General features: G+C 47.1%; 1 protein-coding gene and 1 long non-coding RNA gene across 2 annotated transcripts in view; one reads left to right on the top strand and one right to left on the bottom strand.

The window, feature by feature from the left end:
- The window catches only part of LOC109874721 (arf-GAP with GTPase, ANK repeat and PH domain-containing protein 3), a 261,538-nt gene that overhangs the window by 211,414 nt on the left and 23,679 nt on the right, over window positions 1-26,445 (bottom strand). The window lies entirely within an intron of this gene.
- Window positions 15,299-16,027, top strand: LOC109878853 (uncharacterized). The gene is made up of 3 exons (XR_002253434.2): window positions 15,299-15,434; window positions 15,594-15,687; window positions 15,852-16,027. It is a non-coding gene; the product is annotated as an uncharacterized LOC109878853 (long non-coding RNA).

Genomic DNA, 26,445 nt, shown 5'->3' with positions numbered 1-26,445 from the left:
CCCAACCCCCACTCTTACACTAGCCAAAGCCAATGGCATGTACCAGATGCTCAGCGGGCTCTGCTCACACTTACTGGCCTGAGGCCAAACAGCACGACCAACCGCACGACCACATTGGCACAAATTACCTTCATGCCAAAGGAGAAAATGTATCTGGGGCAGTGAGAAGAGTGGCAGAACGGGCGCAGGCTATGTTCTCAACATCCAATATAGTTGTGTTCACCCTCCTACCAAGAAAATACTTCAGGAAAGTTGATCGACAAAATAAAATCAACAGATCACTGTGGACTGTGCCTCACTGCTCAACGTCAGAACGGCTCACCACCCCACTCTAACATGTCAACACTTATACGATAATGTACATCTTGATCAGGACAGTATCAGAACCTTTACCAAGGACCTAAAAGATGCAACACTTTGCAGGGACCCACACACCCATCACTCCAGCAACAAAGGTCCCCCGCCCCACCTTCTGACACAACAGTACCTCCAGCATCCCCAGGAGAAAAGAGGCAGACACAGCTCTACTAGACCCGGCCCATCACAACACAGCTCTACTAGACCCGGCCCATCACAGCACAGCTCTACTAGACCCGGCCCATCACAACACAGCTCTACTAGACCCGGCCCATCACAACACAGCTCTACTAGACCCGGCCCATCACAACACAGCTCTACTAGACCCGGCCCATCACAACACAGCTCTGACCACTACTCAAGGTTCGGACAGAACACTGTCCTTCAGAGAAGTACACCACATGATGCAGTCCACACCATGCATCATTCAGATCATCAGCCTACGTATGCTGAGGTAACCTCTGGCAAAAGACACCTAGAACAATCAGAGATTGAGAGGTGCGCCAACTACTGCAACTAATATGCAGACTACTGAGCTAGACAGACCCATTAATTCACACACGCACACACGGGTTGCAGATTGCACTGTACTTGTTTTTTGTGCAATCTTATTCCATTCTTATTCACTTGTTTACAACTATTCTTAATTTTAAATGGCACCGGTATTATAATAATAATTATATGTAATGGTGTGTGTGTGTGTGTGTGTGTGTGTATATTTTTTAAATATTTTTTCAATGTACTTTACTCAAACCAGTGAATATCACTTATTATAAATGAGATCATTAACTATCAGCTCTTGGAATATCCAGGGCCTATACTCTTCACATTTTGGTTATAAAACAACAAATCCAGAATGGATTAAAAACATCAAGGGACAGGAGGACATCATAATCCTACTGAAAACATGGTGTCTTGGAGACTTGGATACTCAGTGTCCCTCAGGCTATAGAGAAAGTTTACTACCATCAATCAAACATAAAAATGATCAACGGGGCCGAGACTCATCATTTGGCAATGAAAAAAAAAAGGTACCAGTCACATTTGACTAAAACGTAACAAAGGTACAATCTATTGTGACAATGATGTATACATATGTGCAGCTTATGCTCCTCCTTCAGATTCATCATTATGATTATGATGATCAGTTTTTTGACAATCTCCATACAGAAATCATTACATTTCAGGCAGAATGTAAAGTGCTTCCTTGTGGAGATTTCAATGCAAGAACAGGTTCTGAGCCTGACTACACTGATGCGGGAGGTAAACACCACATATTTGGACACCCCTCCTTGTACAGCAGCCCTATTATAAATAATAGAAACAGTTCTGACCAAATACTGAACAAAAATAGGAAGGAGTTAGTGTATCTCTGTCGAGCCTTAGGCCTGTACATGCTTAATGGTAGAATCAGAGGGGACTCTTTAGGTCAGTTTACTTACTGCTCAGCTCTTGGGACAAGTGTAGTCGACTATGCCATCACTGACATTGACCCCTCCTCCATTCACTGTCAGACCACAGACACAATTGTCAGATCACAGTCAGATCAATGTGTTTCTGAAGAAATTAACCAGGAATATTCATTTAAAAAAACAGCCCAACAAACTCTACAACATAAACCAATCGTACAGATGGGTTCCAAACAGTGCAGAGAGATTCATTGAACTCAAATGAAATGATGAACTCCGAAAAAGTTTTCCAATAAGTCACAATATCAAAACAATAAAAAGATGGTGTCAATTCGGCTTCTCAAAACATCAACTGCATATTCCAAAAAGCAACATCGAAAGCAAATTTGAGAAAACCAAAGAAATGCAACCACAGAAACAAAATGTTTCCGAAAAATGATTTGATAATGAATGTAAAACAATTAGAAAACACCTAAGACAAATGTCAAATGAAAAACATAAGCAGCAAAACAACCCAGAGCTACACTATGAATGCGTTGAAACTCTGAAACAGTATAAACAAACACTGAAATGCAAAAATTGAATTATACCAACAAGACACTTGATGAAATTGAAAACACAATTGACCAAAATCAGTTCTGGGACATGTGGAACAATTTAAGCATGACAATGCAGCAAGAATTAGCCATACAAGATGTAGGAATTTGGAAAATCTATACAAAAACATCCCACAAAAAGACTTACAACAGAACCCATTAGAAATTAAAGAAAAACTGAACATCCTTGAATCAGTCATTAAAAACAACCAAAATCCATTAGATTACCCAACAGGAACTAAATAAGACAACATCAGAAATGAAATGCTGAAAAACAGCACACCTGAGTTGCAAAATGCTTTGCTTAAGTTGTTCAACATGGTTTTAACTTCTGGCTGCTTCCTGATGTCTGGAATCAGGGGCTCATCTCCCCTATCCACAAAAGTGGAGACAAATCAGACCCCAATAATTACAAGGGAATTTGCGAAAACAGTAATTTGGGAAAGGTTTTCTGTAGCATTTTGAATTCAAGAATTCAAAACTTTCAAGAAAAAAATGTAATAAGTAAATGTCAAGTTGGCTTTCTCCCTATCCATCGCACTACTGACCATACAGTGGGGAGAACAAGTATTTGATACACTGCCGATTTTGCAGGTTTTCCTACTTACAAAGCATGTAGAGGTCTGTAATTTATATCATAGGTACACTTCAACTGTGAGAGACGGGAATCTAAATCAAAAATTCAGAAAATCACATTGTTTGATTTTTAAGTAATTAATTAGCATTTTATTGCATGACATAAGTATTTGATCACCGACCAACCAGTAAGAATTCCGGCTCTCACAGACCTGTTAGTTTTTCTTTAAGAAGCCCTCCTGTTCTCCACTCATTACCTGTATTAACTGCACCTGTTTGAACTAGTTGCCTGTATAAAAGACACCTGTCCACACACTCAATCAAACAGACTCCAACCTCTCCACAATGGCCAAGACCAGAGAGCTGTGTAAGGACATCATGGATAAAATTGTAGACCTGCACAAGGCTGGGATGGGCTTTAGGACAATAGGCAAGCCGCTTGTTGAGAAGTCAACAACTGTTGGCGCAATTATTCAAAAATGGAAGAAGTTCAAAATGACGGTCAATCACCCTCGGTCTGGGGCTCCATGCAACATCTCAACTCGTGGGGCATCAATGATCATTAGGAAGGTGAGGGATCAGCCCAGAACTACACAGCGGGACCTGAAGAGAGCTGAGACCACAGTCTCAAAGAAAACCATTATTAACACAATACGCCGTCATGGATTAAAATCCTGCAGCGCACACAAGGCCCCCCTGCTCAAGCCAGAGCATGTCCAGGCCCGTCTGAAGTTTGGATCATCCAGATGGTCATTGCCAGAGGAATGGGCGAAGGTCATGCGGTCTGATGAGACAAAAATATAGTTATTTGGTCTAAACTCCACTCACCATGTTTGGAGGAAGAAGAAGGATGAGTACAACCCCAAGAACACCAACCCAACCGTGAAGCATGGAGGTGGAAACATCATTCTTTGGGGATGCTTTTCTGCAAAGGGGACAGGACGACTGCACCATATTGAGGGGAGGATGGATGGGGCCATGTATTGCGAGATCTTGACCAACAACCTCCTTCCCTCAGTAAGATCATTGAAGATGGGTCGTGGCTGGGTCTTCCAGCATGACAACGACCCGAAACACACAGCCAGGGCAACTAAGGAGTGGCTCCATAAGAAGCATCTCAAGGTCCTGGAGTGACCTAGCCAGTCTCCAGACCTTTGTTTTAGATTCCGTCTCTCACAGTTGAAGTGTACCTATGATAAAAAATTATAGACCTCTACATGCTTTGTAAGTAGGAAAACCTGCAAAATCGGCAGTGTTTCAAATACGTGTTCTCCCCACTGTACATACACACACTAATTAATAAACATGCCCACCAAAAAAAAAAAGAGGACAACATTTTGCTTGCTTTATTGACTTTAAAAACGCATTTGATTCTATTTGGTACGAAGGGCTATTCTACAAAATTCTCCAAAGTGGGCTTGGTGGTAAGGTGTATGACTTAATAAAATGTATGTTCACAGAAAACAAGTGTGCAATAATCAAAAACCAAAGAACATAATTATTTTCACAACGTCGAGGTGTGAGACAAGGCTGCAGTTTGAGTCTAAATCATTTCAACATTTATATCAATGAATTACCAGACATGTTGGACCATTCTCCAGCCCCTGGACTCACACTATTTGACACAGGGGTGAAATACCTGCCATATGTTGATGACTTGGTACTTCTATCACCAACCAAAGAAGGTTTTCAACAGAACATTAATATTCTAGAGCAATATTGCGATAATTGGGCCCTGGCAGTAAATTTCCAAAAAACGAAACAGATGTCAGAAACACAAATATAAATTCACCCTGAACAACACCATAATTGAACACACTGAAAATTACACCTACCTTGGTCTGACCATATCTGCGTCGGGAAACTTTAATATGGCAGTGAATGCACTCAAAGAAAAAGCCTGCAGAGCATTGTATGCAATAAAAAATTAATTATTCAAAATCAACATCCCAATTACAATTTGGACCAAAATACACTGCTCAAAAAAATAAAGGGAACACTTAAACAACACAAATGTAACTCCAAGTCAATCACACTTCTGTGAAATCAAACTGTCCACTTAGGACGCAACACTGGTTGACAATAAATTTCACGTTGTTGTGCAAATGGAATAGACAACAGGTGGAAATTATAGGCATTTAGCAAGACACCCCCAATAAAGGAGTGGTTCTGCAGGTGATAACCACAGACCACTTCTCAGTTCCTATGCTTCCTGGCTGATGTTTTGGTCACTTTTGAATGCTGGCGGTGCTTTCACTCTAGTGGTAACAGACCGACCGACCGAGACAGACCGACCGACAGACCGACCGAGAGACAGACCGAGAGACAGACCGAGAGACAGACAGACCGACCGAGAGACAGACAGACCGACGACCGACCGAGACCTACCGATAGAGACAGACTGACCGAGACCTACCGAGAGAGACAGACTGACCGAGACCTACCGAGAGAGACAGACTGACCTAGGACCTACCGAGAGAGACAGACTGACCGAGACCTACCGAGAGAGACACGACCCGAAACCTACCGAGAGACCAGACTGACCGAGACCTACCGAGAGAGACAGACTGACTGTGACCTACCAGACCGAGAGAGACAGACTGACCGATAGAGACCTACCGACCGAAGAGACAGACTGACCGAGAGAGACCTATCGACCGAGAGAGACAGACCGACCGAGAGAGACAGACTGACCGAGACCTACCGAGAGAGACAGACTGACCGAGACCTACCGAGAGAGACAGACTGACTGAGACCGACCGACCGAGAGAGACAGACTGACCGAGACCTACCGAGAGACACTGACCGAGACCTACCGACCGGAGAGACAGACTGACGAGGACCTACCGCAACCGAGAGAGACAGACTGACCGGACCTACCACCGTGACCTACCGACCAGAGAGACAGACTGACCGAGAGAGAACCTACCGACCGAGAGAGACAGACTGACCGAGACCTACCGACCGAGAGAGACAGACTGACCGAGACCTACCGAGAGAGACAGACTGACCGAGACCTACCGAGAGAGACAACTGACCGAGACCTACCGAGAGAGACAGACTGACTGTGACCTAACCGACCGAGAGAGACAGACGACCGAGAGAGACCTAAACCGACCGAGAGAGACAGACTGACCGAGAGAGACCTACCGACCGAGAGAGACGACCGACCGAGAGAGACAGACCGACCGAGAAAGACAGACCCGACCGAGACCTACCGAGAGAGACAGACTGACCGAGACCTACCGAGAGAGACAGACTGACCGAGACCTACCTACCGAGAGAGACAGACTGACCGAGACCTACCTACCGAGAGAGACAGACTGACCGGACTACCGACCGAGAGAGACAGACTGACCGAGACCTACCTACCGAGAGAACAGACTGACCGAGACCTACCGACCGAAAGACAGACTGACCGAGACCTACCGACCGAGAGAGACAACTGACCGAGACCTACCGACCGAAGAGACAGACTGACCGAGACCTACCGTACCGAGAGAGACAGACTGACCGAGACCTACCGAGAGACACACTGACCGAGACCTACCGACCGAGAGAGACAGACTGACCGAGACCTACCGACCGAGAGAGACAGACCTGACCGAGAGAGACCTACCGACCGAGAGAGACAGACTGACCGAGAGAGACCTACCGACCGAGAGAGACAGACTGACCGAGAGAGACCTACCGACCGGAGAGACAGACTGACCGAGAGAGACCTAACCGACCGAGAGAGACAGACCGACCGAGAGAGACAGACCGACCGAGACCTACCGAGAGAGACAGACTGACCGAGACCTACCGAGAGAGACAGACTGACTGAGACCCGACCGACCGAGAGAGACACTGACCGAGACCTACCGACCGAGAGAGACAGACTGACCGAGACTACCGACCGAGAGAGACAGACTGACCGTGACCCTACCGACCGAGAGAGACAGACTGCCGTGACCTACCACCGACCGAGAGACAGACTGACCGAGAGAGACCTACCGACCGAGAGAGACAGACCGACCGAGAGAAACAGACTGACCGAGACCTACCGAGAGAGACAGACTGACCGAGACCTACCGACCGAGAGAGACAGACTGACCGAGACCTACCGACCGAGAGAGACAGACTGACCGAGACCTACCGAGAGAGACACTGAACCGAGACCTACCGACCGAGAGAGACAGACTGACCGAGACCTACCGACCGAGAGAGACAGAACTGACCGAGAGAGACCTACCGACCGAGAGAGACAGACTGACCGAGAGAGACCTACCGACCGAGAGAGACAGACTGACCGAGACCTACCGAGAGAGACAACTGACCGAGACCTACCGACCGAGAGAGACAGACTGACCGAGACCTAACCGACCGATGAAGAGACAGACTGACCGAGAGAGACCTACCGACCGAGAGAGACAGACTGACCGAGAGAGACCTACCGACCGAGAGAGACAGACCGACCGAGAGAGACCAGACTGACCGAGACCTACCGAGAGAGACAGACTGACCGAGACCTCACCGGAGAGACAGACTGACTGAGACCGACCCGACCGAGAGAGACAGACTGACCGAGACCTACCGAGAGAGACACTGACCGAGACCTACCGACCGAGAGAGACAGACTGACCGAGACCTACCGACCGAGAGAGACAGACTGACCGAGACCTACCGACCGAGAGAGACAGACTGACCGAGACCTACCGAGAGAGACACTGACCGAGACCTACCGACCGAGAGAGACAGACTGACCGAGACCTACCGACCGAGAGAGACAGACTGACCGAGAGAGACCTACCGACCGAGAGAGACAGACTGACCGAGAGAGACCTACCGACCGAGAGAGACAGACCGACCGAGAGAGACAGACTGACCGAGACCTACCGAGAGAGACAGACTGACCGAGACCTACCGAGAGAGACAGACTGACTGAGACCGACCGACCGAGAGAGACAGACTGACCGAGACCTACCGAGAGAGACACTGACCGAGACCTACCGACCGAGAGAGACAGACTGACCGAGACCTACCGACCGAGAGAGACAGACTGACCGTGACCTACCGACCGAGAGAGACAGACTGACCGTGACCTACCGACCGAGAGAGACAGACTGACCGAGAGAGACCTACCGACCGAGAGAGACAGACTGACCGAGACCTACCGAGAGAGACAGACTGACCGAGACCTACCGAGAGAGACAGACTGACCGAGACCTACCGAGAGAGACAGACTGACTGTGACCTACCGACCGAGAGAGACAGACTGACCGAGAGAGACCTACCGACCGAGAGAGACAGACTGACCGAGAGAGACCTACCGACCGAGAGAGACAGACTGACCGAGTGAGACCTACCGACCGAGAGAGACAGACTGACCGAGAGAGACCTACCGACCGAGAGAGACAGACTGACCGAGAGAGACCTACCGACCGAGAGAGACAGACCGACCGAGAGAGACAGACTGACCGAGACCTACCGACCGAGAGAGACAGACTGACCGAGACCTACCGACCGAGAGAGACAGACTGACCGAGAGAGACCTACCGACCGAGAGAGACAGACTGACCGAGAGAGACCTACCGACCGAGAGAGACAGACTGACCGAGAGAGACCTACCGACCGAGAGAGACAGACCGACCGAGAGAGACAGACCGACCGAGACCTACCGAGAGAGACAGACCGACCGAGACCTACCGAGAGAGACAGACTGACCGAGACCTACCGAGAGAGACAGACTGACTGAGACCGACCGACCGAGAGAGACAGACTGACCGAGACCTACCGAGAGAGACACTGACCGAGACCTACCGACCGAGAGAGACAGACTGACCGAGACCTACCGACCGAGAGAGACAGACTGACCGTGACCTACCGACCGAGAGAGACAGACTGACCGTGACCTACCGACCGAGAGAGACAGACTGACCGAGAGAGACCTACCGACCGAGAGAGACAGACCGACCGAGAGAAACAGACTGACCGAGACCTACCGAGAGAGACAGACTGACCGAGACCTACCGACCGAGAGAGACAGACTGACCGAGACCTACCGACCGAGAGAGACAGACTGACCGTGACCTACCGAGAGAGACACTGACCGAGACCTACCGACCGAGAGAGACAGACTGACCGAGAGAGACCTACCGACCGAGAGAGACAGACTGACCGAGAGAGACCTACCGACCGAGAGAGACAGACTGACCGAGAGAGACCTACCGACCGAGAGAGACAGACCGACCGAGAGAGACAGACTGACCGAGACCTACCGAGAGAGACAGACTGACCGAGACCTACCGAGAGAGACAGACTGACTGAGACCCGACCGACCGAGAGAGACAGACTGACCGAGACCTACCGAGAGAGACACTGACCGAGACCTACCGACCGAGAGAGACAGACTGACCGAGACCTACCGACCGAGAGAGACAGACTGACCGTGACCTACCGACCGAGAGAGACAGACTGACCGTGACCTACCGACCGAGAGAGACAGACTGACCGAGAGAGACCTACCGACCGAGAGAGACAGACTGACCGAGACCTACCGAGAGAGACAGACTGACCGAGACCTACCGAGAGAGACAGACTGACCGAGACCTACCGAGAGAGACAGACTGACTGTGACCTACCGACCGAGAGAGACAGACTGACCGAGAGAGACCTACCGCCGAGAGAGACAGACTGACCGAGAGAGACCTACCGACCGAGAGAGACAGACTGACCGAGTGAGACCTACCGACCGAGAGAGACAGACTGACCGAGAGAGACCTACCGACCGAGAGAGACAGACTGACCGAGAGAGACCTACCGACCGAGAGAGACAGACCGACCGAGAGAGACAGACTGACCGAGACCTACCGACCGAGAGAGACAGACTGACCGAGACCTACCGACCGAGAGAGACAGACTGACCGAGACCTACCGACCGAGAGAGACAGACTGACCGAGACCTACCCGACCGAGAGAGACAGACTGACCGAGACCTACCTACCGAGAGAGACAGACTGACCGAGACCTACCGACCGAGAGAGACAGACTGACCGAGACCTACCGACCGAGAGAGACAGACTGACCGAGACCTACCGACCGAGAGAGACAGACTGACCGAGACCTACCGACCGAGAGAGACAGACTGACCGAGACCTACCGACCGAGAGAGACAGACTGACCGAGACCTACCGACCGAGAGAGACAGACTGACCGAGACCTACCGACCGAGAGAGACACTGACCGAGACCTACCGACCGAGAGAGACAGACTGACCGAGACCTACCGACCGAGAGAGACAGACTGACCGTGACCTACCGACCGAGAGAGACAGACTGACCGAGAGAGACCTACCGACCGAGAGAGACAGACCGACCGAGAGAGACAGACCGACCGAGAGAGACAGACTGACCGAGACCTACCGAGAGAGACAGACTGACCGAGACCTACCGAGAGAGACAGACTGACCGAGACCTACCGAGAGAGACAGACTGACTGAGACCCTACCGACCGAGAGAGACAGACTGACCGAGAGACCTACCGACCGAGAGAGACAGACTGACCGAGAGAGACCTACCGACCGAGAGAGACAGACTGACCGAGAGAGACCTACCGACCGAGAGAGACAGACTGACCGAGAGAGACAGACTGACCGAGAGAGACCTACCCGACCGAGAGAGACAGACTGACCGAGAGAGACAGACTGACCGAGAGAGACCTACCGACCGAGAGAGACAGACTGACCGAGAGAGACCTACCGACCGAGAGAGACCTACCGACCGAGAGAGACCTACCGACCGAGAGAGACCTACCGACCGAGAGAGACCTACCAACCGAGAGAGACCTACCGACCGAGAGAGACCTACCAACCGAGAGAGACAGACTGATCGAGACCTACCGACCGAGAGAGACAGACTGATCGAGACCTACCGACCGAGAGAGACAGACTGATCGAGACCTACCGACCGAGAGAGAGAGACTGACCGAGACCTACCGACCGAGAGAGACCTACCGACCGAGAGAGACAGACCGACCGAGAGAGACAGACCGACCGAGAGAGACAGACTGACCGAGACCTACTGAGAGAGACAGACTGACCGAGACCTACCTACCGAGAGAGACAGACTGACCGAGACCTACCTACCGAGAGAGACAGACTGACCGAGACCTACCAACCGAGAGACAGACTGACCGAGACCTACCGACCGAGAGAGACAGACTGACCGTGACCTACCGACCGAGAGAGACAGACTGACCGTGACCTACCGACCGAGAGAGACAGACTGACCAAGACCTACCTACCGAGAGAGACAGACTGACCAAGACCTACCTACCGAGAGAGACAGACTGACCGAGACCTACCTACCGAGAGAGACATACTCACCGAGACCTACCGACCGAGAGACAGACTGACCGAGACCTACCGAGAGAGACAGACTGACCGAGACCTACCGAGAGACTGAACGACCGAGACAATTAATGACAGAGACCGACAGACAGACAGACAGACCGAGAGAGAGACCGACAGAAACAGATCGACCAACTGAGAAACAGACCGACCGAGAGAGCGAGAGACACAGACAGAGACAGACTGACCGACCGAGAGACCGACCGACAGAAAGACAGACCGACCGAGACCTACCTACCGAGAGAGACATACTGACCGAGACCTACCAACCGAGAGACAGACTGACCGAGACCTACCGAGAGAGACAGACTGACCGAGACCTACCGAGAGACTGAACGACCGAGACCTACCGAGATAATTAACGACAGAGACCTACCGGGAGACAGACTGACCGAGACCTACCGACCGAGAGACAGACTGACCGAGACCTACCGAGAGAGACAGACTGACCGAGACCTACCGAGAGACTGAACGACCGAGACCTACCGAGAGACTGAACGACCGAGACCTACCGAGATAATTAACGACAGAGACCTACCGAGATAATTAACGACAGAGACCGACAGACAGACAGACCGAGAGAGAGACCGACAGAAACAGATCGACCAACTGAGAAACAGACCGACCGAGAGAGAGAGAGACACAGACAGAGACACAGACTGACCGACCGAGAGACCGACCGACCGAGAGACCGACCGACAGACCGACCTAGAGACCGACCGACAGAAAGACAGACCGACCTAGCGAGAAAGACCGACCTAGAGAGAAACAGACCGACCGACAGAGAGAGACTCTCCATGCAGACACATTGTTAGATTTTGGTTGTGTCTGGTTTGTTTTGGCACCTTTCAACACCGCTCATTATCACATTTGTGCACGCAACCACTCACTTACACACACCATTATTAATTGTATTTACATTACCTTAGTTAATAAATATGTATTTGTTATTCTTAATCTCCACAGTCTCCCTTTTTGTTACAGACTTTGAGCCGGTTCGTGACAAGTGGGGGCTCGTTCTGGGATCTTGAAGGTATTGTGTTTGGGAGAAAACGTGGAGTTAATGTTTTACCTCTGTAGGTGCTTTGTTTGCAGTTTTTGTTACAGCTTGTTTGAAGTGTAATGTTTGGTCGACCCCGTATTGGTTGCCGTTGTTTGTTTGGTAAACTTGCCACTATGGTGGATAGTTGGTTGTGTGCTGCGTTAAGAGTACATTGGTTAGTTTCCAGGCCCCTGCCCAGGCTGGAGACTCTTGCTCTACTCGCTGTTGGAACATCGTTCCGAGGAGGTGAGTACTGTCGACTGTACCTCAGTGGGAGATTTGTGTAGGGTAGTAACACTTACAACCCGGAGCTATAGCCTCTCTTTTTCCCTTGTTAAGGTGGGTGTGGGAAGGGGTTGTTTAAGTCTGCCAATGTGTGTGTGTGTGTGTGTGTGTGTGTGTGTGTGTGTGTGTGTGTGTGTGTGTGTGTCTGGTCATATGCTTCCATGCTCTAGTGGCCATAAGCATTTTATCACACTTTGGAATATGTTGGGCGTGTTTTTTTGTCTGCCACTGTGCTGGGTTGTTTATTTCCTTACCAGCGGGCTACAGTGTGTAATTACCCACCACACAAAGACTAGGGTTACCCATCTGCACGAAGACTAGGGTTGAATTATTGTAGGTTTTGGGGAAGCTCCATATACATATCTCTCTCTTCTGTGGTGCCAAAGTGTCTTTTCTTGTTGTGGTCCGGTGTGCTCAGCAGAGGGGAAGAGCAAGGTGTTTTCTTTTTGTGTATTTACTTGTGACTATGGGGTCTAATGTAGATGAGTTCATTCGCTTTCCATCAGAGGAACTGTTAGACTTATGTACTAAAGAACAGCTGTTGAAGATCACTGAACACTACAAGATTGAAATTAGTGAAACATCTAAAAAGATTGTTAGGTTGATATAGAAGGCCAATCTGATGGAGAGTGGTATTCTTGAAGTTACCACTGGGGCAGCCTCTGCCGAGGACTCGCCGTCTCCCCGTTTCGTTACAGACCTAGTGGTCTGTCTTCTGAACAGAAAGAACTGCTTATGTTACAAATAGAGCATGATCGTGTGAAGTATGAAAAGCAATTGGCATTTAAAACAGGATTTGGAGCATGCAAAAATCAAGTTGCAACAAGAGTGGCTACAGTTGGTTAGGGAAGGAAAGCTCTCAGGGGATAAGTTAGTTCTGGGAAGGTGACCGAGATTAACCTAGTGATCGCTCCTCTCTCGGTGATGCCACAGTTCTGGGAAGGTGACCGAGATTAACATAGTGATCGCTCCTCTCTCGGTGATGCCACAGTTCTGGGAAGGTGACCGAGATTAACCTAGTGATCGCGCCTCTCTCGGTCATGCCACAGTTCTGGGAAGGTGACCGAGATTAACCTAGTGATCGCTCCTCTCTCGGTGATGCCACAGTTCTGGGAAGGTGACCGAGATTAACCTAGTGATCGTGCCTCTCTCGGTCATGCCACAGTTCTGGGAAGGTGACCGAGATTAACCTAGTGATCGCTCCTCTCTCGGTCATGCCACAGACTCATTTGATATTGTTGGAAACTTACATATGTTGCCAAAATGTAATGAGAAGGACCCTGAGACGTTCTTTTTGTTGGAGCTTGTTGCTGACGTGCTCTCTCGTGTGCCCCGTTCCTGAATGTCTACGTGACGGACCATTGTTTATTTGGTTTGGTATTGTCCTGTCGCTCCCGTCTGTCCTCTTCTGGTCTCGTTTTCTTCTTTCCTCTTAAAACGTTGCTTCCTGTGCACAAAGGTTGCTGAAATCTGGGGAGGACGAGGTTGGCTGGGGCAAGTGGAAGTGTGAACAAATACCCCCTTATGAATTTGGGACGCAGCCCCAGGCGTTTACTTTCATCCAGGGCAGTATTTTGTTTGTGTGACTGGAATGGTATTCCGGGGTCCTTGTTGGTCCCCAGTTTTATGGGGGGGGTATGACAACCCTCTGTCTGCCGTATTCTCTCTCTTTGCGCTCGTTTTCCTTATTAGGATGTCGGCGGGCGGAGCTGAGAGGGTAGTCAGTGACATGGGACACACCTGGGCCCGGGTGTGTCCCAGGATAAATACACCTCTTCCCTATTCATTGGGGCGGCAGGGTAGCCTAGTGGTTGGACTTGTCGTGCTGACAAGATACAAATTTGTCGTTCTGCCCCTGAACAGGCAGTTAACCCACTGTTCCTAGGCAGTCATTGAAAATAAGAATTTGTCCTTAACTGACTTGCCTAGTTAAACAAAGTTAAAATAAAAATTGAGGAGACGCTCCATGCAGACAAACTGTTAAGATTTTGGTTGTGGCCGATTTGTTTTGGCACTTTCAACACCCTTCATTAACACGTTTATGCACGCAAACACTCACACTACTGATTACACACACCATTGTATTTACGTTACCTCAGTTAATAAATATATTTTTGTTATTCCTAATCTCCACGTTATCTCCCTTTTGTTACGGACTTTGAGCCGGTTCGTGACAAGAGACAGACTGACCGAGACAGCGAGACCGGCCAAGACACCCAGACAAAACAGACTCCGACAGACGCTGCCATGCTCTGAACAACCAGACAGACGCTGCCATGCTCTGAACAACCAGACAGACGCTGCCATGCTCTGAACAACCAGACAGACGCTGCCATTTTCTGAACAACCAGAGACACACAGAGTGAGGGAGGAGGAGAGGAAGTGCTTTCACAGTAAGAGAGCAGAGATGGAACAAGGCTCATTGCTCCATGCTGTCCTCTTCACAAATGACAGTGTGGTGTGCGCACACACCAAAAAGTTCCAATTGTGTGTATGCACGCCAGGTCTTGTTTGTGGTGGCTAAGGTTTAAGGGCTGAAACTACACTAAAAGTTAGGGGGTTCAACAAATCAGTTTGTCACGTGAAAGGCTTACTTACCAACAGTGCAAAAGGGGTATTAGTGAGGGTTCTTGGCACTGAAAATGCCCCCCCCCCCTTCTTAGGTTTCTGCAAGAAGAACCCCCCCCCCCCCCACCAACTAACTGCCCAACTGAAACCTTTCGATTTGAAAGGACCGCAGATGCAGGCACTTCACTGAAATATAAAGATCTCAATTTAAGGTAAGGTTTGTCCCAAATGTATATTGTTTGATAATGATACCGCCAATCTTCTTAAACAGAAAATGCATGCAATTCAGTGGATATCAATCAAAGAGGTAAGAATATGTAGACGGCTAGCTGTAATGGGTGCAGATGACTGAACTGCTCACTTGTCTGTAGGTATACAAGAAGGAATGTCATGCAGATCACATTTACCATCCTCCTCCCTTACCTCTTCAATGAATATCCCATAGTCCTCTACATTATGGACAAGGTATGTGTATGAAAACCATTATCAAAACTGTTGTTTTCGTTCACATTCACCACAAAAACCAAGGTATGAATTATGTTGTGTGCATCTTTTCTAAAACATCTGTATATATATCTTCTTTTTTTTTCATCAAAACTTCACCCTCCCTACACCTTTGAATATAACAGGAAACCTATTCAATCACCATGCACTGCAAAATCATTCTGGCTATGGATACGGAGCACATCAACATGCCAGAGGATAAACCCATTGGACTTGGGGCTCTGCTGGGAGTTTACCTCATATTTAGATTTTTTTTATCCTGCTTTGCCACTAAAAAGCATAATAAACACAACTAAAATTGTTTTGTTATGCACATTATTATTCATAATAAATAATGTCGGTAGTTAAAAAATCAAATAAAAGATTGGAAGAACTTAGGGGTTCCCCCCCACAGTTTCATTTTCAAGAACCAACTAAAGGATACTCCAGGAACCTTTCCTTATTAGAATGTATACACCCAAGATATAATTGTGTTGTCATCTCCACCTGATGGGTGAATGTTCACTGTGTACGGTACACCTTCGTTTGTAAAGTTCAATAGAGTAAATACCTACAAATTAACAACGTAACCACTGTTTGCTTGCCAGACCCCCCTAAAGAGTAGCTGAGGAATACGTAGTCTCTCCTTGGTACACAGTAACATACTGTAGGAATCTCCACTTCCTTCATCCATTGGTTCTTCCTATTGTACATACGTCTAGACACAAAACAAAAAAAAACATAATAGGAATAGGTCAAAAAATATATGTCACATCCGTCCACCAGATAGGTACAGTGAAGTGTGTGGTTTTACAGAGTCAGCCATCGCAGTACGGCACCAATGGAGCAAATAAGGGTTAAGTGCATTGCTCAAGGGAACATCGACAGATTTTTCACCTTGTCGGCTCGGGTTTTTGAACCAGCGACCTTTCGGTTAATGGCCGAAACACTAACTGCTAGACTAGGTACAACACTCAAATATCCCACTGAAAGATGGCCTTGGCTACAAATCTTTTACAATATCTAATAAATTGAATTCCTTGAAAAATAAGAAAATGTGACAACAGTAAGTAAACTGCCAATTTTCCTCAACATCAAAACAATTGCTTCCTCCCACCATCCTTCTGTTAAAAGTCTTCAGATCCCAAAGTAGAGGTAAAGATGAGCAGGAAAGGAGGGTACTATAGGGACTGGGAAAAGTGGGAACCTTAGCCAAACTGTTTTTTGTCTGTATACAGATGCATACATGTCTAGGAGAGGAAAGTGTGTTAGTTCATGTTCATTAGTTACAGAACAGAAGAAAACTGACTGAAACAGGGATAGACTACTTGGCGTTGGCCAAAAAGTTACGCATATTTTTTTTACAGTTGCATGCCATAATGAACACAACCCTGGTGACGGGGTACTGCTGTGAGAGTCAGTTGCCAGTATGACATCGTCATCTGGGACGAGGATTCTGGCTTTCTGCCAAGGCCGATCATTTGTGTACATACACAGACACGAAAGGCTTTAACAGCCGGCCTTGTCCCCTCCACCTCCCCGAACAATGATCTGACAGGACATGATCAGTGAAAGCAATATGGAGGAAACCTATCCAGTCGATCACCTTTCAGTGATCATGAAGGAAACGATTGGGACTGCAGTGCATGTGACCTCTAAAAACCTCCCAGTCATGTTTGCTTCCTGACAGAGATTGACAGTCATTCGAAACGCACATGTGCCGCATTAGATGGCTGTATCAATAGAAGCAGCAGCAACTAAAAGCTGGTTACCATGGGGAGAGGGTGATTTAGTTACTGTCCCACCGTCTCGGTCTGCCCCATTAACAGTTACATGTAATGAATGAAAGAACTGGACGAGCAGAGAAAGACATCTGAAAAAGGCATCTAGACTACTAGACTAGAACACTTTCCATTATTCCTTGAAAGAATAGGTTGGAGAGTGTTACCCATTTACAAACAATAACCAACACACATTAAACACACACTCCCTAATAATACAGAAGGTTTAGAAACGGTGACCCACTTCTATTGGTGCTTGCGCTCATTATATTAGCAGGCAGCAGGTAGCCTGTGTTCTCATTAAGTAGAGAATGGCAGCAGAGCACTCCCCTGGGAAGAGAGGGAAAGAGGGGGGAACAGAGAAAGAGTGGGAGGGGGGAGAAAGAGAGCAGAGGGAAAGAGAGAGCGAGAGAGGGACGAGAGAAAGAGACCAGCCCACAACCTGACCCTGATTGCTGCTTTAGATTAAGAGGTAACAGTGGGTAAAAAGCAGAAATATCACATAATGGGTAAAAATGCCAATAGAATAATGACTTCTGGTTGTTTACAACTATTAATTTAACATGGAGATAGATATCTTCTTCTTCTGGAAATGTGCAATGTACTGCTCAAATAAGCCAACAGGACAAACCTAGCGATGCCACAGACAGAGGACATGTCCATTGGTCCAACTTCCAATGTCGAGCATGCTTCTAAGAGATAAGCTTGATGTCGTTGTATAGTCGATGAGATGAGCTTCAGTAGATGTCATGTTGTGAGCCAACAGCGGCCTACGTCAACACTTTGGGCTGCTGTCCAAGCCAACAATCTGAGGGAGCAGGACAGACCGGCGTGAACTGCAAAATGGCCTTTTCCCTCCAGGGTTTTCCCTCTTTCCTTGTCTATGCCCTGGCAGCAGTCCTAGCCGTGGTGCGATTCTAAATCTGCCACCATGCAGGCCAGCGAGACCCTGGCATCCTCACCAGATGGTGCTGCAGGAGGTGAATGGAGAGAACAGGGACATTTGGAAGTGAGTGATGACTCTGGTTCCTGACTACACAACCAGCAGGCTGCACACACAGGGCCAAGTCACACCCTCCTCCTCATCCTGGTACCACATCCCTCATCTTCCTACTGTGGGTCAGGGCAGGACCAGAGACTGGATACTACTAGAATATAGAATATTCTTTGGCAAAGTGCTGTGAGTATTAGGATGCTTTGGTAGCCTCATAATATATTTTTTAAAATGTTAATACAGACTTTTACTAATGTTACTAATGTTGAGCTGCAACTGTTACGGAGGAAAATAAATTCAAATGGGGGTCCGTCAAAATCAAGATGGTGCAAAAATGTGTAAAGTCTCTTGTATCAAAGGTTGTTTTTTTCCTCCTAATTTCAGTCTATTCAATGCCTGCAGAAATGCTGACAATTCCAAGGCTGGTAAAATAATCATTCCAAATGTGAACATATTAGAGGCAATGCTAATAACTGGCCAAGTGAAAAACCTATTGGGAAAGTTTAGAACACATTGTGATTCAGCCAACAACTGACAAATCCCTTACTTGCAAAAATCAAACCCTTCTTTGTGAAATAAGAGAAGAATTCACATTCGACATGACTTGTTCTACCAAAGACAGTATAGTAGGAAGATGGGCTAAAACTGCTTATCCAATAGAAATCCAGATCAGTTGTCGGTGATGTCATGGCAACGTTGTCTAGCTAAGCTCATGCATAGAAACAATGTAGTCTCCCGGATATAAAAGTAGTTTTTGATGAGAAAAATATAAAATAAAAAGGGACTTCTCAGTTTGACACTTTCAAGGCTGGAGTAATCACATCTGAAACTACTTAAGACTTTGGCTTGAATCTACAAAATATTAAGAACACCTACTCTTTCCATGTCATAGACTGACCAGGTGAAAGTCCTGATTTATTATTGATTTCACTTGTTAAATCTACATCAAATCAGGGTAGATGAAGGGGAGGAGACAAATTAAAGGATTTTTAAGGAGGAGACAGGGCAAAATGATTTTTAAGCCTTGAGATAATTGAGACATGGATTGTGTACGTGTTGCATTCAGAAGGTGAATGGGCAAGACAAAAGATTTGAGTGCCTTTGAACAGTGGTAGGTGATAGGCACACCAGTTTGTGTCAAGAACTGCAACGCTGCAGGGTTTTTCACACTCAACAGTTTCCTATGTGTATCAAGAATGGTCCACTACCCAAAGGACATCCTGTCAACTTCACACAACTGTGGGAAGCATTGGAGCCAACACTGGCCATCAGCCCTGTGGTACGCTTTTGACACCTTGTAGAGTCCATGCCCCAATGAATTGAGAGAGCAAAAGGGCGTGCAACTCAATATTAGGAAGCTGTTCTAATGTTTTGTACACTCAGTGTTGGTTGTGCCTTTAGATTTCAAGAAAATTAACAACTAAGGAAGAATTTTTCAGCTCTTATTGACTTCTCTAACCCCAAACCTCAGCATGTTCTGTTTGGTCTGTTCTCAAGTGTTCCCGGAATTCTCGCAATGTTGCGCCTCTGGGTTTTCCAAACTCTGGTTCTACTGTAATCTCAGACAGTAAGTAGAAAATAACTAGTACAGTAAATAGAGAAAATAGGCCTCCCGAGTGGCGCAGCAGTCTAAGCGATGCAGTGCTATAGGCGTTACTATAGACCCAGGTTTATTCCAAGAATGTGCCCCAACCCGCCGTGGCCCATAGGGCAGCGTACAATTGGTCCAGCATCGTCCGGGTTAGGGGAAGGTTTGGCTTTACTTGGCTCATTGCGCTCTAGCGACACCTCGTGGCGGGCCGGGTTGCCTGCGGGCTAACCCCAGTCACCAGTTGAACAGCGCTTCCTCCGACACATTGGTACGGCTGACTTCCAGGTTAAGCTGGCGAGTGTTAAGGAGCACGGTTAGGCGGGTCATGTTTAGGAGGAGACATGACTCCACCTTCGCCTCTCCCGAGCGTGTTGGGGAGTTGCAACGATGAGACAAGATCCAAAATTGTGGAGATTTTTTTAAATATATTTTGGTATTTAAGATAAATCAGCAAAAAAGGGACAATCAACCAGTGCTTTTTTTTTTTTTTTTTAAGTGAGAGAGAGAGAGCGAGAGAGAGACAGTGCCACAACACATTACACACTCCCAAACTGGCAAAGCTAATCATCTGGCCCAAAATATCAAATGCAACTTGCGTGGAAAAAGTTGTCAGCTCCCACTCAGAGTTGTGGCGCAGTTTCAGGAGATGCTCCTCACCAAAACTCTGTTACGCAGCACTGAAAGAAATGTCTACTTCTGTGATGACACCAGGGAAAGTAGCAACACTTAACAGATTGAATAAAAACATATCAAATGATTGATCATGGATTGCCACAGTGAATAAATAGTCAGAGTTATTTGGTCCACAGTGGATCAGTTACAGTATAATTTACTTGTAAAACTTCATAATAATCCTGCTCAATATTTTCTAAAAGCCTCTGGAATGATTCAACAACCAAACCCATAAGCTGTACCATCATCACACCAACAATCTAATCATCTTCATGATCATTCATCTCACCATCATTTCTTTGATCTTAACTTCCTGACACCCTCTCTGTGACACTTATTCTGATTGGCAGTGTTATGGAGGACAAAGCTAAAGGGAATAGATCAAATTTGCCCCTAACCACTGATACAGGGTCAGATATGTTGTCATCCCTAGGAACAGTTGAAACCAATGAAAGCCAAGCTATTTAAGGTGCGAGGCAAGAGAACTAAGAGCAGGAAGAAGAAACATGGCTCTGAACCTAGATGTGTTGCGAGGGTGGAGAGAGCGAGAGAGAGAGGTGGAGGCGGCATGCAGGCAGCGTTGGGGGTTGTCATTATCTGTGTAGAAGGTTGATTTATGACTGGCCTTACATAAAGCCACTCATCTGGAGGAGCCGCCACCACACACACACACACACACACACACACACACACACACACACACGGTAATAATGAATTCATCTCTTCCTCTCGCCCGCATCCATGTCTCTCACGATCTTTGATTTGACCATTATTACATTGACAGAGAAGGGCAGGGAAGTCTATCATAAAAGCCTCTGATCGTATCCATCTTTGTCTGGCAATCAGGAAGACCGGCAAACTTAAAGCCATTCTCCGGTGATTTTTGAACTTCGTGTTGAGCAAAATACATTTTGGGGGGGGGGGGGGGGGGGGACAGAACTGCAGACTTCAAGGAGAAGGGCTGATAGGGATTTGTGAGGTCGGCGGCCTCCACCCTTGCTTGAGGAACAATATAGGTGCAATAGAATACAAGAGTAAAGCCCCCCCCCCCCCACCATGTCTTGACTTACCTGGACCACTATTGAGGTGAAAAGGAGACTGGAATGCCACTAACTCAATAGGATACTTCCTGAGTCAATGCAAAATGTATGCAAAAGTACCAATCCTCAGTCACAGACCTCACCTAGCCACAGACTGCATATCCACAACAAGACTAAGGCTGCATCTACTGCATCTAAGCTTTAGGCCACAAAATGCACCATTACAACTATTTACTACGGCTCTTAAGTACTTTAGTTTGGAAATGGGCAGTGCTCCACAGGCCAACAGCCATGTAACTCAGAGAGACAAAAACCTTCAGAGACAGACAAGACAGGAGTGGATAGATAGACGAGACACACTCCCAAATCAGCACTATAATCCTACTGTTTGGTGCTCACTGCGTTCTGTTGTGGCTGTCCCACCCAATCACACACAGGCAGCAGGCAGCGCTGGGCTGGGGAGGCTGGCTGGGCTGGGGAGGCTGGGCTGGGCATAGAGTTGGAGAGGCAAACAACAATGATAAAAAATAAACTAACGTGGATGTGCATAATTATCTGCTTTCTGTGAAACTCCCAAATGTGTGTTTGCATTTCTGTGTATGAGTTTAAGTGGAGCAGAGCCGAAGAATGTTTGTCTCACCAGAGCAAAACTAATCAAAGTACTCTTCTTCTGCAGTAGTTGGAAAAATATACAAGTCTGCTGCTGATAACTTCCATCACTACTCACTAGCTTATCCCACTGCGCTGAGAATGATGGCAGGCAAATACACAGTTAGTAGTAGACCCGGCTGAGACTATTTCAACTTTCAGCTACAGTACTTCCTCCTCCGTAAGACAGGCCAGGGAAACACTTTATATGAAGTTGCTCTTTTACATGCTATTACTACACTAACAATATAATCACAACCCTAGCGCCAATCCCATACCAGCATCATCCCCTAGGGACAACTATGGTGGGGAAACAGTCATCAAATCATCCCATGTAGTTTGCAGCAGGGTTTGTGCCACACAGTCTGCAGTGTAAACTAAAAGGAGCCCACTGTCTGCCTGCTTGTGCTTCTCACCCTCATTTGCCCTCTATTCATCTAGAGTCAACATAATGGAGTGCTTATGGCTAATTGGAGAGCTAGAGTGTTCCACAGAGGGAGAAGGGACGTTTCATACATAACAATTGAGCAATTCTCAAGGCTGAGACCATGCATAAAATATTATGAGAGAAGTAGTTTGGCCAGTAGTTTTCCTTGTCCGGGGCTGTGACCTTGTGTACAGGCCCTGTTTTACAGTGTCAGGATCGTGAGCGAGGAAACGGAACATAGCATTAAGCCCAGGTGGAAAAGCACAGAGCTGTTACTATAGCAGCTGGTAGTCCAAATTGCTGACAGAACAGGGCAGGGGGCAGTCTGGTAGGGTTACGGCAGGGGGCAGTCTGGTAGGGTTACGGCAGGGGGCAGTCTGGTAGGGTTACGGCAGGGGGCAGTCTGGTAGGGTTACGGCAGGGCACAATAAGGGGAATGCTGCTTATACTGTATGCATCACATGAAAATAGTCATATATCCCAATGTGTTTTGTCAATTTGTTCTGTGTAGCTTCATTTGGGAATGAACTGGTCTTACGCACCTCAGTTATGACATCATGTAAGCTTACCACACAAGGCTAGAAATCAACTGTGATGATTCAGAGCAAGACCTATGTCCTAAGTGCATTGGACATGGAATATACCAGATTCACACAAAAATATGACTTACCTTCAGAGTTGCATTATGGTTGGAATTCATCATATAGGCCAGGGACAGGATATGTGAGAAAAGAAGAGAGACATCAATCAATAGATGTGACAGATGTGATAATTAATAATTAGATGCTGGGTTGACAAAGTTCGACAGTTGGTAGGGTTCAACTTCCTGTCGTACTAATAAAATAAAAGGTTAAGTAAAATCATTTACGATATACATATCGCTAATTCCTTGAGTCCAGCACAAGTCATTATTCTTACGGGCTGAGAGCAGTACTTGTTCAAATTGATTAAATACGGCCAAAGTACAATACCAATGTACTTTGAAACAAGAGGCTTCTTTAAGGAAGTTTATTTGCATAATGTAGCATTTCAGAGAACATGATCTGAATGATTCATGAGTCCGTCGCAAAGTGTTGCAAGCTATCAAAATGTGATTTATCACGTCCATGTTTCCATATGGTTGACGTTTTAATATTTTGGCATTCTGTCAGATGTCAGAAAGCACGGCAATAGATTGTGAGGGTTTTTACAAATCTTTAGGCAATATGAAGTCTCCTCATAACAAATGCTTTGTTTGGCAAAATTACAGCCAGTATGAGTTATATTTTGCGATGGATATCCTTGATGTATCTGAGCAAACCTGAGGGGTAACAAACAAAAATGCTTATGAGAGAATATTTAGCAATAGTTTATTTTTTTACTGCAGAGCAATGTCCAGCTTTCTTCAGTGTGCACAATATTTCCTCAGAATGTGTAAAGTAAAAATGGGATATTAGCTAACTAATATTGCCAGCCAGCATGACAGTAGTTAGATAAACTCAATAGACAGAGAGAAGAGCTAAGCGTGAGAGGTGCTGTCTTCAGTCCTCTGAATCTGTTGACTACTGGAAGCTCAATTAAATGACTGTAATCTGGTTGTCCATCCACCTTCCCGTCTGCCACGGCTCTAGTTTTGGATACTCAGTTGTTCCTGCCAGAATCAGCAGCTTGAACAAGACTCACTGCTGTGCAATGGGCCTGTACCTATTGTTTGTGGTTTTATTTTATTATTTTGCCTTTATTTATCCAGGTAGGCTAGTTGAGAACAAGTTCTCATTTACAACTGCGATAACCAAGATAAAGCAAAGCAGTTCGACACATACAACACAGAGTTACACATGGAGTAAAACAAACATACAATCAACAATAGAGTACAAAAGCAAGTGCTTTTGAGAGGTAAGGCAATAAATAGGCCATGGTGGCAAAGTAATTACAATATAGCAATTAAACACTGGAATGGTAGGATGTGCAGAAAATTAATGTGCAAGTTGAGATACTGGGTTGCAAAGGAGCAAGATAAATACAGTATGGGGATGAGGTAGATTGGATGGGCTATTTACAGTTGAGCTATGTACAGGTGCAGTGATCTGTCAGCTGCTCTGACAGCTGGTGCTTAAAGCTAGTGAGGGAAGTAAGAGTCTCCAGCTTCAGAGATTTTTGCAGTTCCAGTCATTGGCAACAGAGAACTGGAAGGAGGCGCGGCTAAAGGAAGATTTGGCTTTGGGAGTGACCAGTGAGATATACATGCTGGACCACGTGCTACAGGTGGGTGCTGCTATGGAGACCAGTGAGCTGAGAAGGCGGGGCTTTACCTAGCAGAGACTTGTAGATGACCTGGAGCCAGTGGGTTTGGCGACGATTATGAAGCGAGGGCCAGCCAACGAGAGCGTACAGGCAGCAGTGGTGGGCAGTATATGGGGCTTTGGTGACAAAACGGATGGCACTGTGATAGACTGCATCCAATATGTTGCGTGTTGGAGACTATTTTGGAAATGACATCGCCGAAGTCTAGGATCGGTAGGATGGTCAGTTTTACGAGTGTATGTTTGGCAGCATGAGAGAAGGATGCTTTGTTGCGAAATAGGAAGCCGATTCTAGATTTCATTTTGGATTGGAGATGTTTAATGTGAGTCTGGAAGGAGAGCTTACAGTCTAGCCAGACACCTAGGTATTTGTAGTTGTCCACATATTCTAAGTAATTAGCGCCCAGAGTAATGATGCTGATGCTGGGTGGGCGGGCAGCGATCGGTTGAAGAGCATGCATTTAGTTTTACTTGCATTTAAGAGCAGTTGGAGGCCACGGAAGGAGAGTTGTATGGCATTGAAGCTCATCTGGAGGTTAGTTAACACAGTGTCCAACGAAGGGCCACAGAATGCTGTCGTCTGCGTAGAGGTGGATCAAAGAATCACCAGCAGCAAGAGCGACATCATTGTTGTATACAGAGAAGAGTCGGCCCGAGAATTGAACCCTGTGGCACCCCCATAGAGACTGCCAGAGGTCCGGACAACAGGCCCTCCGATTTGACACACTGAACTCTATCAGAGAAGTAGTTGGTGAACCAAGCGAGGCAATCATTTGAGAAACCAAGGCTGTTGAGTCTGCCAATAAGAATGTTGGTGAATGACCGAGTCGAAAGCCTTAGCCAGGTCGATGAATAAGGCTGCACAGTAATGTCCCTTATCGATGCCGGTTATGATATCATTTAAGACCTTGGGCGTGGCTGAGGTGCACCCTTGACCAGCTCTGAAACCAGATTGCATAGCGGAGAAGGTACGGTGATATTCGAAATGGTCGGTAATCGGTTTGTTAACTTGGCTTTCAAAGACCTTAGAAAGGCAGGGTAGAATAGATATAGGTCTGTAGCAGTTTGGGTCTAGACCGCGGCAGCTTTCCAGTCTATGAGAATCTCAGACGATACGAAAGAGGGGCTGCAATGATTTTGGCAAATTTAGAAAGAGGGTCCAGATTGTCTAGCCCGGCTGATTTGTAGGGGTCCAGATTTTGCAGCTCTTTCAGAACATCAGCTATCTGGATTTGGGTGAAGGAGAGGTGGGGGAGATTTGGGCGAATTGCTGTGGGGAGGGCAGGGCTGTTGACCGGGGTATGG

The sequence above is a fragment of the Oncorhynchus kisutch genome, linkage group LG30, assembly GCF_002021735.2.
Source record: "Oncorhynchus kisutch isolate 150728-3 linkage group LG30, Okis_V2, whole genome shotgun sequence".
In the NCBI taxonomy this organism is placed as follows: domain Eukaryota; kingdom Metazoa; phylum Chordata; class Actinopteri; order Salmoniformes; family Salmonidae; genus Oncorhynchus; species Oncorhynchus kisutch.
This window is presented reverse-complemented; position numbering and strand designations above follow the sequence as displayed.